The 13,880-nt window shown below is 37.4% G+C and overlaps 2 long non-coding RNA genes across 4 annotated transcripts in view; one reads left to right on the forward strand and one right to left on the reverse strand.

Moving 5' to 3' along the window:
* Positions 1-5,120, forward strand: part of LOC138032460 (uncharacterized) — a 13,280-nt gene extending 8,160 nt beyond the window's left edge. The window contains exons 4-5 of the long non-coding RNA XR_011128372.1: positions 4,133-4,174; positions 4,775-5,120. This is a non-coding gene — a long non-coding RNA (uncharacterized lncRNA). The remainder of the gene's footprint in view (positions 1-4,132; positions 4,175-4,774) is intronic.
* A 1,846-nt stretch (positions 5,121-6,966) lies between these two features.
* Positions 6,967-13,880, reverse strand: part of LOC138032189 (uncharacterized) — a 42,662-nt gene continuing 35,748 nt past the window's right edge. For 2 of the 3 annotated variants that reach the window (XR_011128299.1, XR_011128301.1), the window contains 5 exons: positions 13,664-13,737; positions 12,322-12,447; positions 10,847-11,149; positions 9,526-9,772; positions 6,967-7,942 (listed from right to left, as the gene is read on the reverse strand). This is a non-coding gene — a long non-coding RNA (uncharacterized lncRNA). The remainder of the gene's footprint in view (positions 7,943-9,525; positions 9,773-10,846; positions 11,150-12,321; positions 12,448-13,663; positions 13,738-13,880) is intronic. The other variant, XR_011128300.1, reaches the window with a different exon arrangement.

Genomic DNA, 13,880 nt, shown 5'->3' on the forward strand with positions numbered 1-13,880 from the left:
TTGAAAACTCCGTCACTTTTGATGCTTTACAAAAATTATGTCCTTCTCCGAGTCAGAATGACGGCAGCTCTGAAGTTTGGTATAGGTAAAGTCGGCGTATGAGCTTATCCCGGTTTCTGTAGCATGCGACCAGGAGTATTTCTACTCCTCCCTGGATGGAGTACCAGGAGTATTTCTACTCCTCCCTGGATGGGATGCTGGTCCAACGAAGGACTATCCCTGTTCGCCGGTGCTAATTTCACTTTGGTAAACAAGCGATACCATTTTTGATGGTCAATGCTGTTCTTAGTAACCAAGCCTTTTTTATTTGGTTAGCTTTTAATAAATAGACCTTTTTGCAGATACGGCGGCCATTTTGATTTCTATTGTTTCAGAAGACATTATGGGATGCTCAGCAAATTAATATGTATTTGCCCCCTGGGCATCCCATAATAGATATTCGAAACAATAGAAATCAAAATGGCCGCCGTATTGGTAAAAAGGTCTATTGTTAGGATTAGCTTCATGTAAATACTTTGAAATTGCCAATTTGTAGTTGTTATTTCGTTAGTGTAGAGGTTACTAAGTGAATTTGCTCGTAAGTCAATAAATCAAGTTTGGCATCATTTGATCAACCTTTTCTAACTTTTTAAAGTATTAGGGTTAGCATCTCTCCAAAATTGTATCATTTAAACAAAAACACTGACTTCTGGAGAACTTAAGCTTACCAACAGTTAGCTGGTATTCAGGTTTCATGCTCATTTTTACAAATTAATTGATTTTAATGATGGCTAATTTACCATTGTTGTTGTTACGTTTGTCAGCATTACTATGAGATCTACTTGAACAACTTTATAGTAATGAACTAAAGAAACAATCGCTAGATTTTTAAACACGGACATTGTCCATAAAAGGAATCTTAGACTGGTTGAGCCATCAGTCATCTCATTCTCTACCTTGAAGCATCAATGTTGCTGGTCAAATCTGGTCTCAGGTTGAATCTGTTTTTACCTAGATTAAATTGGTGATCCTCATTTTACCTACTAGGTGGAATATGCATTCTGCCTCGGTTAAAGCCTCTTAAAAGGACTGAACACCTTTCCCCAAGCTTTGTCTGGTCCTTATTTTACCTATTCCTCTCCTCAACACATTTTCTTCATGTTTTGTATTATCTTATCAGCACACTTATCCATTCACTCTCAACATTACAACATCTTCTTGTCCAACATCCCATGAAGTTAATTTTTAAACCCTCTGATCAACAATCATCTTGACTTAATTGAAGTGACCACTGAGGAAGTTACAAAATCTCTTCGTCCTGGGGCGTGGTAAAGTCTGGAGTCCCTCAGGGCTCAATTCTAGGAGGTTAGGTTACCCTAACCCTAACCCTAGGACCTGTACTTTTCCAGACGTACTAAAATCGTCATCTTTAGCTATGTATGCCGATGACTCTAAATGTCATAAAACTATCAAACTATGTCTGATATTTGTGACCTCCAAGCCGATTTAAACCATCTTTGTGTCTGGTCAGCTTCTAATGAACTATAATTATTTCCAGCATACAAAATGTCATAATCTTAGAATAAGTCTTAAGAAAACCAGCTTACCTCGAGTATACAATCTTAAGAACTATACCGAACTGAAACTTGTCACGAAAGAAAAAGACCTTGGACTTACAGTCACTAAAGACCTCTCATGGAATGAACATATCACCCAAACTGTCTCAAAGGCAAACAACCTACTGGGCTTTATTAAGAGACATTGTTACACAGTTCGTAACCAAAAAACTCTAACATAAAAATTGTAAATGGCTTGAACCCAGGAGTCATATCATTAAGTCAGTAGATACTATAAGAACTCCATTCGTAGATGTCATTGGTCAACTTATTCGTAGACTGTCAGTTGAGCCTAGATGTAATGGGCTGGGAAGAGTAAACAGTGATAGGTGCGTTTCGATCCGTCTAAGGTCAAGGCAAGTCTGGGCTCATCAATCTGTTATTAAGAATTTATTTATTTACTTATTGAAAGGACCCAGAGACGTGCAACAAAGTTTATATGTAACCATCGGAATATGAATTATCAAATCCACTTAGTCCATCTAAATTTATTACCACTTAATTACTGGCTTGAGTATCTGGATCTTCTTTTCTTTTATAAATGTAAATCAGGGATTATTCAGTTATACTTAGAAAATTATGTTAAGTACTGTAACAGTAAATCATGCCGTGGTTCCTCTGGACTTTATCTAACAACAGCTTAATTTAAAACTTCACTTTTCAGGGATTCGTTTTTTATCAGACTTTCCAATATTTGGAATGCTGTTCCTGGTGATATCAAAGCAGAAACTACTCTTTGTCATCTTTTAAAGCTAAGCTTAAGTCTTTCTATGTTGTTAGGTTATACCAGATTTTTGATGGAGATAATGTTCGTACTTTTAAATTAATCTGTCCTAAATGTTGCAAAGTTAATATTTTCTCTGTTTGCGCTTGTTGATATTGTAATACTTCTTTTCATCTTGGGCAAGGTTGGGTGTTCTAGTTTTGAGGGGTCAGGTTTTTGGGTCTAAATACCTTGTAGGGGACTTAGTGTCCTATTATATTTAACACCCACCTTAGGGTGAATCTGTAGATTAAAAATTAAAAAAAAGTAAGGGAACAAAGAACTGTACTATGCACACACCAGACCTGTAGTCCTGTGTCTTCACCACTACACTTCAGCGACGAACATTCTCAACCCAGCTCAGTTCTTTTCATTGTTTACTTTGTATAATAACCAAAACTAATCCTAACCTGGCCCTAATTCTCTCTACAGTAGGCTTAATTTAGGGTAAGATGAGGATCAATAATTTGTAAACGGATTCAACTAGCACACGACTCTAAAGTGAAAAATGAATGCTCACAAGCATGGTCTTCTCAATTACTAAGCTTTAGGAAATATGTCTTACCCAAGGTAGAAATTTTTTTTAAACAAATGTAAGAATTTAGCAGACATTCCTGGACCGGCGTGCAAAACTACAAGTGTAAGAAGTCTGGGGAGCACGTGTTCTTCTTTAATTCCTCTATATGCATTTTGCAACCGATTTACTTATTTCTTGAATTTGAGTGCTATTACAAGAATGAAATTGTTAAAGATGATTTACTCGAGATGCATAGTAATAACAATGAAAAAGCCATTTCAACTTTTCTTAGAGTTCAGTTTACAGAGAGCATAAGCACAAGTAATAGTAGGAATGCGAGGACATTGAAAGCGTAGGGGGGAAAAAATTGCTCGTGCTTTTTCCGAATATTGTTTAGTTCATTTCCTGCAACCCTCATAACTGGGGTTGAGGTAGTTTTGTTGCTGTTACATTCGAGTTCCATCTAATTTTTAGATATTGCTTACTGAAAGGATTATGATTTAAGGCATTGCACACCTATGGATTGTGTATGTGTAAATTGGGGTTTCAAACGTGCAATAGTTATGGCATGATTTTCAGGGGCAGCTCTGCCCAAATTTTTTTGGGTTATAGTGTACAAATAAAGTTCTTCAAATGTTTTGATTTTGCAACAAACAGAATATCAGTTTACAATAATTATTGAGTGTTGGACAACCAAAACCAGTGCCTGTACCTTTCAGAATTATAATTGTCTGCATGCTGATAACCGTAACTCTTCGCTCATTGAGGGAAAGCACCAGACAAGCAAAATCAATACCAGTATCTGGAATCTTAAAAGTGATGAATAATCGAGTACATGTAAGACAACCATCTTTCGCCTGTGTGCTGTTATGTACAACATGGAAGGTTGCTGAGTATACAACTTTATTATTGTACACGAAAAAGAGAGCATGTGTTTCCCTACAGCTTGTGTGGTCCCAAATCACTTGACTTCTAAGAAAGGTATTACAATTGTGGCCTCAACAATTACGACATTATGTCACACTTACATATGCAATTTCTGGCAGCAGTTACTTACTTCCACTCTTCCACATATCACTCTTCTTTAAATGCATTGAAGGTGCAAGTGTATAACTACGAGTCCCCTGTGTGTTCAGTCGTGCATTAAGTATGTTGTTACTTTCTGTCAACTTACATGTAATTCTTGGTTCTGTTGAATTGATTGTTTATGCTCATTTTGGTTTGACTTTTACTGTTTCCTTTCCTTTTTTTTTTTAGTGACTTCGTTCGAAGAAGTTAGTAAAGCTGGAGGGGAAACAGGTATTTTTTAGCATATAGCAGGCAATACTTGTTGTCTGCTTTAGGAGTGGCTTTCAGTGTGTTATTTGTTGAAAGCAGCTGTTTTTCAATGTTGGAAAATGGTGGTTTTTACAATAAGTAACTGTAAGACACTCGTAATGTGGACAACAATAGCCGTTTTCATGGTTAGTTTTTGTTATTTGCATTAGAATGTAATCTAACGTGGATGTGAAGCTATCATAAAATAGCCCGAACTTGCCTCACATACATGCTAGGTTTTATTGTAATGCAAATGAGAAAAACTAAGTGTGAAAAGGGCTTTTGTTATTGGTCAAAAGGCTGTGAAACGAGCAAGTGTCTCGCTGTGTGAATGAAGGGGTAGTGTGTAAAGAAAAATTTGGTTTTATGAATGTAGTTGATAATGTAAATTGGTCATAAAACAGAGATTTTAAAAGGTGATAAGGGGTTCAAAATGCTTGCTTTTAGAATTTTTTGTGCTAATTTACATTATGAATTTCGTTTAGAACCAAAATTTTCTTGCAATGTAATATGTAATCAGATTGCAATCGAAGTAAAAACATTTTTCTTGGTAGTAATTTTGTGTGTATGTTTCTTTTGTAGACATGTGAACATCAAGCTGGGAGTATTTTTTGTGTTGTGAAGTTTTGGAAAAAAATTTTTTTAGGGTTGTAAATGTTTTTTCAAATTTTGTATATATATAATTAAGTGTGGATTAAAAAGAAAAATTGTATATAAAATATAAGTGTAAATGAGGGGTTTTATCGGAAAAATTTTGTATAATATAAGTGTCGTTTACGTAAAAAAATGTGTGTATATATAAAATATAAGTCTCAAGTAAGGTTTGGAGACGAAAATCAAACAATGAATGCATTTTAAGTTTTTTTATTTGTATTTATATAGTTATTACAAAATTGATTGACATTAAATATGCTTTGTTTGTTACATGTCTAAAGTTGTTGTCGTTGACAAGTTAAAATAAACGTACATATTAAAAGTGCCGGTAATAGACGGAAATTAGAAGCGATTGTTGCACTTATTAGGACAATTTAAGTCTATATATAAGACAACCACTTAAATTGTCTTGATATGTGCAAGGAACACTTCTAACTTTCGTCTAGAACCTGCACTTCTAATAGGTACGTTTCATTTATCAACCCTTTCACGAAAAGGCATCAGAAAATAAGCGTACATATTAAAAGTGCCGGTAATAGACGAAAATTAGAAGCGATTGTTGCACTTATTAGGACAATTTAAGTCTATATATAAGACAACCACTTAAATTGTCTTGATATGTGCAAGGAACACTTCTAACTTTCGTCTAGAACCTGCACTTCTAATAGGTACGTTTCATTTATCAACCCTTTCACGAAAAGGCATCAGAAAATAAGCGTACATATTAAAAGTGCCGGTAATAGACGGAAATTAGAAGCGATTGTTGCACTTATTAGGACAATTTAAGTCTATATGACAACCACTTAAATTGTCTTGATATGTGCCAGGAACACTTCTAACTTTCGTCTAGAACCCGCACTTCTAATAGGTACGTTTCATTTATCAACCCTTTCACGAAAAGGCATCAGAAAATAAGCGTACATATTAAAAGTGCCGGTAATAGACGAAAATTAGAAGCGATTGTTGCACTTATTAGGACAATTTAAGTCTATATATAAGAGACAACCACTTAAATTGTCTTGATATGTGCCAGGAACACTTCTAACTTTCGTCTATATCCGGCACTTCTTCGTACATTTGGAATTAAGCGAACATATTAGAAGTGCCGGTCATAGAGGAAAATTAGAAGCGATTCAAGCACTTAACAGGACAAGTCAAGATTGTATAAGAGAACACACCTTATACCAAAATGGCCGCTATTTAGATATTCTTTTGTTTTTATTCAAATTAGACCTTGATGCCTCGTTCAAGGCAAAATATTCTTTTGAATTTTCAGCTCAAGAACGAGGCATCAAGGGCTAATTTGAATAATAAAAAAAGAATATTTAAATGACGGCCATTTTGGAATAAGGTCTATTGCTTAAATTGTCCTTATATGTGCCTAGAACACTTCTAATTTCGTCTATATCCAAAACTTCTAATTCATACGTTTTATTCCTTGCTCCCAACTGTGTGGCTTGAGTTTGAAACCCGTTGAAGCAGCCTAAATTTTAAAGGTGTTTATAAAGAGACAATGGACCTTTTTGCAGATACGGCCGCCATTTTGATTTCTATTGTTTCAAAAGACATTATGGGATGCTTAGGAGGCAAATTAATATGCAATTGCCCCCTAGGCATTCCATAATAGCTATTTGAAACAATAGCAATCAAAATGGCCGCCGTATCTGCAAAAAGATCAATTTTAACTTTAGATATAAGTGACATGAAACTATGCAAAGTTACTAAAGATTCACTGCAAAAATTCGAAAAAACTGTGCTGCGCAATAAATCGGATGAATATTAAATGAAAGCTTAAATTTGCGCCCAAGAACTTTAAATGAAAACGAAACGTTTCGAGGGTACTCCCCCTTCATCAGTGATTTGAAAGCAACTGTAAAATAAGCGTGTAACGTAACGCTCAAATAAAAACAAAAAACTGCAACGTTTACAGCGCGCGGACTTTATATGAAACCAAAGACCACCAGGCTGTAGTTTTGAGGCCAGGATGATTTTCAGACACCGCACCCTACAGCCTGGCGGTCTCAATGTGGACTTTGGTTTCCGAAAAAGTCAGCGCGCTCTGTAAACGTTGCGATTTTTGTTTTTATTTGAGCGTTACTTTGCTCGCGCATTTTTCAGTTGCTTCCAAACCACTGATGAAGAGAGAGTACTCTCGAAACGTTTGGTTCTCATTTAAAATTCTTGGGCGCCAATTTAATTATTCCATATTTGAGCTGTAGCTCTAAAGTTACTTCAGAGAATATTTTATATCTTTGCAGAGTTTCGTTTTGACCCGTTTGTCGCTTTCAAGAAACAAGGGGGGCTTGTTACTGTTGTAACTTGCAGTCGCTCTTTTATCGTCGAACCATACGCACGGGTGAAAATGGGATTAATGACCTTCTTACTGGAGAACGACTACGAGTACGAATTTTCTGTACTGGGCACGCGCATTACATTTAAAGAACGAAAATTTTCGAAATGCACCTGCTCAGAGCTGAGAACGCGATCTCGTAGTAGTCCTCAACCTCCAATCTGGCCCCAGTTGTTCAAAGGGTAGATAGCGCTATCCGTCGGATAAATCACTATCCACTGGATAACTCAATAGGCCTTTTGCAACAAACGATCCCATGGTACAAAATTCGCCATGCTGGAGGGCAAGCAAATTATTATTTCCCCCACTGGGACATTAAAACAAAGAGACCTGAACCAGTCAAGCTTGACTTGCCTTGGTTTTAATGTCCCAGTGGGGGAATAATAATGAGCTTGCCCTCCAGCATGGCGGATTTTGTACCATGAGATCGTTTGTTGCAAAAGGCCTATTGGTTTTGCTAGTGTTGATCCGCTGGATAGTGATATATCCGGTGGATAGCGCTATCCATCGCTTGAACAGCCGGGGCCTGAAGGTCACTATCGGTACATCAAAAAGGGATGCGAGATTGGGGGCCAGATTCTTTCGCTTCCAACACGAGTAAGGTATAGTTAATGCCAGCGCTCGCGCAAGATGGCAGATCAGAGAGGCCGCTCTTGGGGTAAAGCAACGTTATGGCCAGCAATTGTCTTGTTTTTGCTTCGCTATCTTGTAGGAGAGTTTACTTTCCTTTGAGGTCTTCGCGGTACCTGAAACGAAAGCAAAAGAGATCATAGTGGTTAGGCACAAGGAACGTAAGCTTTTATTATTTTTTTTTTTTGGGGGGGGGGGGGAGGGGAGCAATTTTCTTGCAATGGATGATGACGAAGAAAGTTATTCCCTTGTTCTTTAGAGAAAAGAAAAATTAACTATCCGTCAATCGCTCTTTCCTTTACAAACGGAAACTTACAGAATACAGTTTAAGCTTAAAGAGTTTTTTTTGAGCTTCTGAAATAGCTTGAAAGTTGTGCTGGCCTTAAACCAGAACTATTATGGCTGGGTTCTTTACCTGCATCGTATAGACTCAATGCTATTACCTGCGGATAAGCCAACTTTTCGAAGAATGAGAAAGTCATCAAGAAGAAAAACTTTTTCGATAAGTGAGACAAACTGAAACTATACCGAAATATTTGGTGGTGTAAGGATATATCACATTAGTATAATTACATAAGTGATTATTGAAAATTCTCTGCGCTGATTGGTTGCACTTGTCGTGATTATTACCTATGTAATTATACGAAAACAATTATTCACCTCACCTCCCGCGAATAATTGTTAAATATCGATTAAACGTCATTAAAGAAGGTCCTGCAATCTACATGTGCAGACGATATCTAGACTCTAGACTCAGATAAAATAGGTATTTACGCTTATCTTTTCCTTATATACCGATTTATTTACATGTACTTACTTTAGGGTGTGAAGAGACAGGGGCGACGTCAAAACCCACTAATAAGGTTTCTTAACCTTAAAGTTTCCAGACGGCGATCTCCAGAACTTTAAAACATGATTAGCTCCAAACGATACAAAAAAAATTAATTCTTCGGAAGTTCGAAATTGCTCCTTTTACAGGAAAAATAGGCAAGTTAACTTCAAGAGGTCAAATCTGAAAGTCAATGTATAAACCATTTGAAAATTCTTGCGTAACCTTATTCTGAGATCTGTTAAATTACATATGGTTAATTTGCCATACTACATATTGTCAGACTGTCTGGCATTTCTGTCGTTCTTCTGATGCCAGCAAACTAGAACGAACTCAAGAACGAGAACTTCGCGCTGTTTATTGTGACAATAAACCGACGTATGGGAACTCCTGCAAGAGCGAAACTACCAACACTTCGTACGCGACGACTGCAAGCCGTTGCAATCATAATGAACAAAGTAAAAAATGGTCTGGCGACCCCTTACATTGCGTTCTTATTTATTGTTACCAATTTTCAATATCACCTTAGAAATTCTGATTTCGCCATAACCAGGTTCCGGACTGTTGCTTATGGCAAACATAGCCTGACTCGTTTAGGCCCTGTCATTTGGTCCAAACTCGACAAATTTATTCGATCGTCTACATCATCGGAGATTTACAAAACGCGCATCAATACAATACTAGTAAAGACTTTTTTATATATATTTTCTCAATACTGATACTGATACTTATATATTTATTATTATTATTATTATTATTATTATTATTATTATTATTATTAGGTAATTAATTGTAGTTAGATGTCCTCAATTAATGTACATCGTACGCTAGTGATTTTGCCAGAATAATAAATTTCCTATACTTACTTACCGTCGAGTCAATCCTATCGTGAGCGTGTTTACGGCAACAAGAGACGAACCATGTACTTCACTTCTGCCAGTTCTGCTTATCACAAGTTCAAAAGGTGGCAAAGAGTTGTTCATATTATTTGTGGGTTCCCATGATGTACGTTCACTGGTTAAGTAGGCTTCAAATAGTAAATTCTGCCTTCGACATCACTTCCTCCAACCACAGTCAACTCATCCCTATGCTACATGCACATCACAACGACCTGTAACTGCAATAGGAGACAAGAATGGGTGTGGGGATTCAAATATCATCATAAGCGGCTCCTAAATTAATGCATGATTGATGAGATGTCCACAGTAAAGGAAAATAAGGTGTACTTGTGTATCATAATCCAGTGTTATCTTGTTCCAAACCTAAATTTTGTTATCTGAAGTTGCTATTTTTAACGTAATGTAGTTTTCTTTTTAAGTTCTTATCCAGCGTCCCACACAACATGCCTAGACTAGCTCGGCTATTTGCGGTAGTGTGTGTATCTAAACCTATCTGTGGATTAATACAAACTATATAAAACAATAAAACCGATTGAACGCATAATTTTTGCACAAACGTGTCAAAAAAGCAAGACACTTTTTTTATTGGTTCAACCTGTCCAAGAGGTACAAAGGAATCCTTAATTATGTACAACGTCCAAACTAAGGTGCCAAAAAAACAAGTTGACTCTGTTGGGAACGAATTGTCAAACAATCGAAATAAGAATAAAAGTAATAATTTGCATACTGCCATCGCTGAACAGAAGAACTACTTCAAGAAATAAACTTTTTAAAACCCCGCGTATTCTACATTTTGCAAATTGTGGTAAATGAAAGACACGTCAAAATCGAAAAATTCCAATTTTAAGTGTTTCAAAGTCAATGCAATGTACGACTGCTTAATAAAATGGAACATATCGCACCATGTGAACTAAAAAACGTTCACAACATTAAAGCATTTGAACTCTGCTCATGCCACAAAAACTGTATCGGACTAATTTAACCTGTTGAAAAGAAAGATTCATTTCTCGATTAAGTATGAGGACCTTGCTTGTTTATAAGGGTAACAAAATTCAAGACATGCAGGAAGCATAAAAAATAAAACATTGTCGCGAACGAAATCCTTCTTATTGATTTGGTCTTCTTAAAGGAAGGACCTGAATTCGATAAAGTGTTCAACGCAAGGCTAGCCCGACTTTACTTACGCAAATTTTCTTGAATCAAAGGTGAATCGATGTTGGATAATTTAAATCCGAAGGAAGATGTGCTCTCACGAAGGACTAACTCTCAAAATGGGTTACTGCTTTACTCACCCACCTCCGGACGCCGCAATCAGACGAAGAGAATGCCAACTGCTTGATAGCTATTTTTTATTTCGGGTCCAGGTTATTCGCAGTCCTGCATCCCAATATGATATTTTGGCTGCGTGAAGGACTAGGCTGAGAGAGGCAAAACCCCTCGAGGGTAGAGGGACCCACCCGTCAGGGCAGGGGACACAAATCAATTACGAACGAGAGGACAAAAAACTCCTCGTTCATAGTTGAAAGCGCATCAATCCATATGGCCATAGGCAAGTGGGTACCAGAAACCCGCAAAATTTAGGTGGTGAATTACACCTGTAATAAAGAGTGCAAAATAAACAAAGTTGGACAGTCAAAGACTCGTTTTTAGCTCGTGGAGAGCTATCGGGATGGTTGGGGAATCAGGCTGTCAGGCGTAAACAATGGAAAATTTGTAATCGATTTCTAATCGTCTCAAGTTAGGCCGGCGCATTCATGCATTCGTTAAATGGTCGTTTATAGGCGGCAGGCGCATTCATGCATTCTTTAAAAGGCCGTTAAGAATGCTCTTGTTCGGCTACCAATGAAAGATGTTCAATATAATGTATTACACTGCATTTGTGACCACACTATTCTCGGTTTTCATATGACGTCACGACCGCCATGTTGGTGCCCCTAAACAAAGAAAAGGCGGCCATGTTGGTGCCCCGACCAAATCCTCCGGGAATTGAACTCTATTATTATGCAAACACTTCCTTTTGTTTTCGTTGAAAAACATGGCTGTTGATCACGTGAGTGAAAACCAGCACTTGATAATTCGCTATATCACCTCCCTGACCCCGGGGGGGTACTCCCTTATAAGGGCTTAATGGGGACGTGCGGCCAGCCAGGGTATGTTTTTCGGGATTTTTGTCTTGAACAGGGTATCGAATTTATCACTTTTTGTCTTAATCAGGGTATCGATTTATCAATTTTTGTCTTTAACTGGGTTAAATGTCTTAAACAGGGTATCAAAAATCGGAATTCTGTCATAAAATAGGTAGGAAAATCAGCGATATTTGTCTTAAACAGGGTCAGGGTATGAGGGGCCGCGCCGCACCTCCCCAACCAGGGATACATCGTGTACCCCCCCCCCCCCCCCCGGGTCCCTGACGCAGTATCTTACTTACTCCACGAGCTTACCACAGGATACCTTTGATTAATCGTTTTATCGGTTAACCAATTTAGATTGACATATTGGAAATATTTAAATATTACTGTTAATTACCTTTAAGAAAGAAGAAGTCTCTAATACACCAGTGATCTTAAAACGAGTGTGACAAAACCACAAACAGTCCAAATTGGAAAATTTAAAGACATGAGCAAAAAAACCAACTAGTTTTTAAACAGTTTAAATTGTTAAGTTGAAAGACTTGTACAAAAAAATCAACTAATTTTACCAAACAGTCCAAACTGGAAAGTTAAAAAGCAACTTGTTTCACAGAATTGCTATGTTCAGCGACATGTACCTTAATTAAATGTCCACCAAAACTAAGTAATGTAGAGGTCCGTCCTTCTTCTGGGCTTCTTTTATCGTTTGAATGTTTGCTGTTCCTTTCTAAGTTGTCATGCTCGCTGACTTGTTTTAGACAAATCTGAAGCGAAGATAAAAATATTGCTGCCACATTACGAATCAAAACAGTCAAAAGAAAAGATATAATACTTCACAAATACTGGATTCAATGTAGGATCTATGTTATAGAATACGTCACGAAGTGTCCCCTTGCTCTTCTCACAAACTTCGACATGACTCGTTTAAAAGAATGCAGACAATTGATATCAAAAAATGTCCCCTAAACTCCATTTCTGAAGTACCGAAAAAGAGCTGAACTGGTCTTTGTAATCATTGCAAAAATTGATTTCACTTGATTCGTAATAGGTAGGATATTGACAATTGCATAAACTGAGCAAATACCAGTATGTACCCTATGAGTTTTTTGCAAGATAAAGGAAGCTAGTCAAGGCACCTAAGTGAAACTGTTTGCAAACAGGAATCATTAAAAAGGATAACAAAAAGAACCCGTAAATTAATTCAAAATGAATGGAAACTGCTCAATTCACTTTAGTTACTCTTGCCACTGTGCACCCTTGGGCATTTTCAGTAAAGTGACGAAAATAAAATCACCTCCCCTACATGTAGGTAAGGTGTAAGTGATATCTCTGTTGAAGAAACAGGACCAAAAAAGCTCTTGGCTTAATAGGATAACATTTTGTACCAGTGGAAACCAAGATACATGCAATAGCCTGCCTTTCTTGAATGGCAGCAAATATTTTGTTCATACATGGTTTGTATTTGTGTTATAATGTAATATTAAAGTATCCCTTTATGATCAGAATGGCTTAATTTCTTCTGACCCTCCCTCTTTCGCTGTCTATTTTTTCAAGGCCCTCCCTTATCGAAGGAGGCGCGGTGGCCTCATGGTTAGTGTGCTCGACTCCGGAGCGAATGATCTGGGTTCGGGTCCTGGCTGGGAACATTGTGTTGTGTTCTTGGGCGAGACACTTTACTCCCACGGTGCCTCTCTCCACCTAGGTGTATAAATGAGTGAAAACGGTGAAATGCTGGGGGTAACCATGTGATGGACTCGCATCCCATCCAGGGAGGAGTAGAAATACTCCTAGTCGCTTCATGCCATGGAAACCAGGATAAGCTCCGGCCTGATGGCCACTTGGTTCATATGCAGACTTTACCTTACCCTTTCGAAGGGTTCTAAATACTGTGACCCGCCACCTGTTTTCCCAAAGTGTCCTTGAGTGGCAACTAAAATCCTGTACTTTGAAATTACCACCATAAAAGAAAAATGTTTTAACCTTTGCAAATCTCATTCTGGCCAGAGATAGGATCAGCTTGCTTTCTTAAGAGTTTTCCATCCTCCCACTGTTCACTGAAGGAGAGAAATTTTTGTTGAATTATGAACTGTAGAGTGGTTAAATGTAGCTAACATACACGAAAAAATTACTTGATTCTGAGAGCAGTGCAGTTCAAGTGTAACACAGTGCAAAAAGTGTAATACCAGTGCAAATTACA

This window comes from Montipora capricornis, chromosome 14 (assembly GCF_036669925.1).
Source record: "Montipora capricornis isolate CH-2021 chromosome 14, ASM3666992v2, whole genome shotgun sequence".
In the NCBI taxonomy this organism is placed as follows: domain Eukaryota; kingdom Metazoa; phylum Cnidaria; class Anthozoa; order Scleractinia; family Acroporidae; genus Montipora; species Montipora capricornis.